A 7,010-nucleotide genomic window follows, 5' to 3' on the forward strand; every position below is an offset into this window, starting at 1 on the left:
ACCGTAACACAAATACCAATGCTATTAATATAGAAGAACAGCACGCTAAAATATTGGTGTTGGAAATGCAGTTTCAACTGAAAAGAACAGATACCGTATTACACATGATCTTAGCCAAAAAAAACATAGTAGATATTATTTGTATTGGCCATCTTAATCATTTATTTTACTTTGAATATCAATGACCAGCAAATAACCCAAAGGTTGATATTTGGCTTTAGCAAATTAAAAAATAAAAAGCCTCCCTTTGCTTTAGCAAATTAAAAAATAAAAAGCCTCACTTTACTAAAGGATAAAGGTATTGGTAGGAAAATAACCCGTAACTTGTCCGTGACTACCTAGCAGCCGTGAAGTGGCGCTTCTTGGTAGATACATGTTCACATCATTCCACAACGACAACCCAGATAGGGTAGAACGGTGTTGTTAGGAATGGAGATTTGGGTAGCAGGCGCAGATAGGACTACCAAAAAATCGTTTAAGAATGATTTAAACAGCATACGGAAACTGCACATCCATTCTAAACACTTGTTATAAAACAATCCTACATTCAATACCGTATTTATTCGAATAAACGCCTCGGAGCGCTTATTGGTGAGAAGAGACCTTGAAGGGACATTTATTAGAGGGAGGCGTTTATTTGTGGGAGGCGTTTAAAATATTTTTTTGGTGCAAAATGGATACATATAATAATAATCCAATAAACGCCCCTTTTTTACTGTAACATGTGGAGCTACAACACAATGTTACCATCAAAATCTATTATTACGTAAAAACTAAAAAGACTTATTGATCCGAACCTGATTATAAAATAATTCTACTGGAGTAGAACATTAATGGAATGTGTTTAGTCATTAGTTTACAGTATTTATTCGATGAAAAATAAGCGCCTGGGCGTTTATTCGAGGGAGGCGTTTATTTCAGATTCTCTGGCTAGGGCGCGTTTATTCGGGGTGGGCGTTTATTTAAAGCGGGGCGTTTATTCGAATAAATACGTTAGGGGCCTATATGATTTCTTAATTTTCCTCTCTAAATGGAGATATTTAAAGACCTCTTTTAGTGCCGGTCATTAATTAATGGGATTCTAATTAGCGACCAAAGCTGCTAGTCTTGTTCCCAAACTGGTCTTTAATTGAGAAAGTCCTGCATATATGTTATTAGAAACTACACGGATCACTGATTATTTTTTTGTTTTCAAGGTTATATTTTTCATATTTACATGCATAAATTAATAGGCATAAAGCTTTATTAGTTGGAATTAATTAAATATTATGTATACACATGGCCGGCGGAAGCGGGGGGGCCGGGGGGGCCCGGGCCCCCCCCCCACTTTTTGGCGAAAAATATATAATGTCTGGAGATTTTTGTATGACTGCTAAGAAAGTTAACCTTACCGTTTTCATGAGGGGGAAAACCTTGAATTTTGAAGAACAAAGTAATTAGACACCTAGCTCAAAAGTCGAGAAAGGTCATTTCCCGCCATCTAAAAATCAAAATTTTCCCGGCAATTTCCTCTAAAAATTGCACATTTAGGGAGTTTGATCAATTGCGACGAAATTAGAATTAACAACACAAACATTTTTCGCGCGCCTCACGCGCATTCGTTAGGGTTAAGGCTTGTGCTTGCCCTCCTCTGCCTTCTAAGTTATTTAAAAACATAATAGTCCCAAACTTGAGAAAGAAAATTTAAGATAGATCGTTTTACCTAAAAGAAGGGCCTCAATGTGTAATGATGGTGAAAGAATAGGCCTATGATTGTAATAAATAAAACCACGATGAAAACATGTGTATTTTTCAAACACACGTGTGTAATAATAAAATAAGCCCTATGTCGTATTGCTTTCTATGTGGGGGGGTGGGGTATCACATCAAGTCATAAATTACTAACCGGGAAAATTATTACCTTTGCCGCCACCCCCCCCCCACCCAAGACCCCTGTTACGCGCCTGCTTATAAGTGGGCCCACATCTAGATGTGTATAAGAGACAGTAGTTGGGCCCCCCCACTTTGAAAAACGTTCCGCCGGCCCTGATACATGCATTACTCTGCGCGAATTCGTCTCGAGCCTGGTTCTCACGAGAGCCCAGTATCCGGATCGGGAGCTAACCGTTAGTGCTAATCGTAACCTGCGTGAGAACGCCCGATCGGTTAGCGCTAACCGTTAGCAGTAGCAAGCTTTCGAAATGGGCGACGCGGGTAGCTGCGACGGGGAATTCAGTCAACCATGAACGTCGTACTATGCACTTTCCGTCTCAACATCAAAGCTGTTTCGATTTACAAGACGACGCGCTCCCGTTGCCGTTGTCAAATCCACACAACGAACGACTTCCCCATGTATTCGCATGCGCAGTACGGTTTCACGCTTTACTGCCCGTCGTAGAACGCCGCGTCGCGTCCAAATCAAAAGCTGCTTAGTATCCGGCAAGCGCTATCGGTTAACAAGTTGACTGTGTTTCAATCATCAACCAATCACACGTACGCGTTTACAATTTCCAGTTTCTGATAGGCCAGTGATTCGATCATCATATTTTTGGTATTTTCTCGGATGGACGCACGGCAGCCGTGTGAGAACATAGCCTCAGTAACCAAAAAGAATAAATTTAAATGTTGGAATATCAGGTGGTAGCAAACCCAACGTGTTTCCTGTATTCTCATTCATTCCTGTTTGAAGTGTGGCTGGAGAAGGGTGTGGACCGATGGAGATAACAGTGGGTAAATACATCACTTTAATGATGAATTTTATATTTAACAGCTATTATATACATAGTTATGGGCCTAAATATGGAAATACAAATACTGAATGTGGAATAACAGCAAAATAAATGCTAAATATAGGCATTATAATAATTAAAATGTAAGCATTTTGTTATACCAGAGGTTATTTCCGGGCGTCTAGAAAAAAAAAATTTTTTCTGGATAATGATTATTATTATTGTGTTATTTGTACACTAGAGTGCCTATAAGTCACGAGTGTCCTACAAAATCACTGAAATTAATATTTGCCCACTGGAGTCTTTTGACGTCTACATTTTGTGATCACCTCCTCATCAAGTCGTGCATCCAAGCATCAAACATATTAAGAACTAACACACGATGATATAAAGAAGTTATTAGGCCTACATTCTTATAGCTTTTTTGGTTGAAATTCATGCTATTTTCCCACATACTAACACATAGAAACATAATTATTACAGGACGATACAGTGTCTGAAATAGCATAAATGAATATTTTGTATAACAATGTCATGTTCTATCATGTCCTATGCCCGGTTCTATGGTAGTAAACATAATCAATGAATCTGGGCAATTCTAATTCAATACTGCATTTTATTGAAGATGTTCTAAATTAAAGTGAAAAAAAAAACATGCTTTGGTAATCCATTGTGCAACTTATGTCTGAAGCATTCCATCACTGTCTGCCTCTTAATAATACTGTAGCTAATCCGTAGAAGTCTATAGATTATGTATGTTTCATCATAAACATGGTTTATTATGGAAAACTATAGAATGTTCTATAAATTTTCAACATCCTAGACTGCTGTAGATGATTTATACTGAAATTCAAGACATTATTTTCATAATGTTCTGTTCGTAAAGTATACATTTATATTAGAAAGTGCCATTGAAAGTGTATAAAATGTTATTGGTTATATTATGAAATATATTATTATAAATAGTTCAATAAGATCTATAATCTTAAGTAGAGTTATTACTATTGAAATTCAATAAATGATTTTCCAAGGGTATGTTTATATGTTTTATTACTTACAACATTCTCTTAGATGTGGTTCATTCATCTATAGAACCTCTATTAAGATGTTTAAAGGAATATGTAATATTTATAGAACCATGATTAGGAAAAAGTAAAAACATACAATGTTTTTATACATAAGTTCAATATGATTCAAATACCTTTATAGATGCAGTGCTATACATTCAATACATTACTTTTCTAAGGGTCTGTTCAGTATTTTTTGTCTTATTTAGAACCATTCCTTAACGTGATAGTAATTGTTATTGTCGTGATGGAATAGACAATAATGACTGGATTTGCGTCAGGAGAATCAAGTATAGGTGTAATTTTGCCCTACCTGACGTAGAAATATACTGAATACTCAGTACGTGTGAAAAAATTTCAGGTGGGACTCGAACCCACGATGATCAAGTAGGGCAAAATTACACCTATACATTCCTTAACAATTTTCGAATTATATAGAAACACATAAGAGGTTGAAGAAAGTACTATACTGAAAATGTTTAAAACAGGTTTTAAAAACCTACAATGTTTTCATACACACGTTCAATATAATCCTAAAACCTTTACAGATTGTAATGATATACAATCAATGCATTACTTTTCTAAGGGTCTGTTCAGTTTTTTTACTTGTTTAGAACAATTCCTTAGAAATGTAGTATATCGAATCATATTGAAACTCCATAAGAGGTTGAAGAAAGTGCTATTGGAAGTGTATAAGACATAGGTTATGTTAAAATGTATGTATTTACACACTTCTGTAGAAGATATTATATTGCTATATGCAATACATTAATTTCCTCAGGTTTTATTCATAAGATTTATTAAGTTATAGTAATTAAAATTATAATTTCTAAGGGTCTGATCACATTGTATAACATTAAGATGTTATAAATTTAATTCATATATGCCAATGAACTAACACTTAGGCTACAATTTGTATGCATAATAATCCAGTTGTCCAATTTAAGTATCCGGAAGCACACGATTCGAATCTACACATTATGACTCAACAACAGGTAGGTGACTAACGCAGCAAGACATCGCTTCAAGTATTCAACCACCAAACCAAGTAAGAACTAACAATACTTACTTCATCAGCTTCCTTATAACCTGCGCTCACCCAAACCAAATTATTTTATTCTTATTATTCTTGTAGATACTTTCCGGTCATTATTTTAATATGGGTAGCAACAGCTGCCCGGAATTTAGTTTTTCCATCAAAGTGATATGTTAAGTACTATCTGGTAGCAATACCTTACTGTGTTATACACGTTTTTCTTGTAGTGTGTTGCTTTTCCAGACTCACTTTTCTGTTGTATTAGAAAAGGAGGTACTATATAGTGTACTTTCTTGTATCTTTCTTCTTGCTCGAATGAATGTAGATTTCTGTAGTGTTTGGAACGCTTGTAATGTTGTAGTGTTGTAGTTAATTCGCTGTAATTTATCATAATTTGTCGCAGTGTGTGACAAACGAATTACTTGCTCCTGAATAAATAAATGTTAAAAACCTTCGTTTCTGTGCCTCATTTTTTGAATTCGTAGGATGAAGGTCACGCCAAAATACTATGTACTTGACATATTTTTTTTAAATTTATTTTGTAACTGTACCATTTATTTTGCCTTGCGTGTGGTAGTAATATTGTACCATGTATCACGGTAAAAGGAATATTATTTCTTTCTCTAAATCTCTTGTAATTTAACATAATGTGTAATGTGTTACAGTGTATGGCCAAACGAATTGCTTGCCATGTAAAAATGTGAAAATCTTGGTTTCTATGTCTCATTTCTTTAAATAGAGTAGGGGAGCTAATAGCTCAGTGGATAAGATACTTGCCTGCTAATCCTGGTCCTGTGTTCAATTCCTTTGACAGCAGGACTTTCTCACGACTACAGCAGGTCCACACTCCCTAAGCCTGATAACAGCATCACATTATTTCATTTATTTAAAAGGAGCTGAATATCAGCCGAACCTCTGGGGTAAGCTAGAAGGGTTCCCCTCTATAAGGAAGGTTTAAAAAAAAGGTCCCATCAAAATACTATGTACTTGACATATTGTTGTGTTTCATAATTTGTATCTGTAACATTTATTTTGACTTGCATGCGGTAGTAATATTGTACCATGTATCACGGTGAAAGGAATATTATTTCTTTCTTTCTTTGTATAAATCTCTTGTAGTTTGTTGTGTTACCCTGTGGGCAGTGTGTGACAAAACGAATTGCTTGCCCTGTACATGAATAAATGTGAAAAACCTTAGGACAAAGGCCTATTGGTTTGTTTGTTTTGTTTTTTTTTTCTTTTGTAACTACTATTTAATTTGCCTTGCATGCGGTAATAATATGGTACTATGTATCACGGTGAAAGGAATAGTACTTCTTTCTCTATTTGTGTAAATCTCTTGTAGTTTGTCCTGTTGTTTGGCTTATTATTCTTGGTTTAAGAGAAGGTATAGAGCATTTCCGTGTGTGCTTCTGCTTTTAATTCTATCTGTGATTTTATGTTTGTGATTTTACTAGCTTTACCATTTATTTTGACTTGCATCTTGTAATAGGCCTACTATGTATCATGGTGAAAGGAATATGATCGTATTTATCTGTTTGAATAAATCTCTTGGTGTTAAAATAAATATGAAAAAATTGGTGTCAGTGACTCGTTTGTTAAAATTTGTGTATTTATGTTGTTCGTTTAAGTTAAGTTTAAGGTTGATTGGTTTAATAATCTTGGTTTAGAAATGTATAGAATATTTTCCATGTGTATTTATGCTTTTAATTGCTTTTCTATTTGTGAAATTTGTGTTTGTGATTTTGCTCACTTATAACATTTTATTTCATTTTTTCAGATTACAGATTTATTGCTACGCTGAACTTTAGACATGGAAGACGTTTATTTTCAATTATGTTTACAGTATAATTTATTTGTCATGTACTATATTATTTGAGGTTCAAAGCATTTAATAACATAAAACCATTTCATTCTTTTATTTCAGACACGTACGGTCACCTTTGGATGTTGGAGATGCGAAACTCGCGGCTCCCACAGTGGCGTATCTGGAAGTCTTGAAATAGGGGTGCTGATGGGGGCGCGAAAGTGAAGTGGAAGGGATCGAAGATCAGTTGAGGGGCGCTAACTCGCAAAATAAGATGATTTCAGGTGATTTTTAACTACTTGCAAGTGATTTTGGTTTTTTGTGGGGGGGGGGGGGGGGGGGAAGTGTTTTTTTTTTTTTTGGGGGGGGGGGGGGGGGGGAGGGGTGGGAGC

Source organism: Anneissia japonica, unplaced genomic scaffold, assembly GCF_011630105.1.
Source record: "Anneissia japonica isolate Jap-2015-1 unplaced genomic scaffold, ASM1163010v1 scaffold288096_len198612_cov187, whole genome shotgun sequence".
In the NCBI taxonomy this organism is placed as follows: Eukaryota; Metazoa; Echinodermata; class Crinoidea; order Comatulida; family Comatulidae; genus Anneissia; species Anneissia japonica.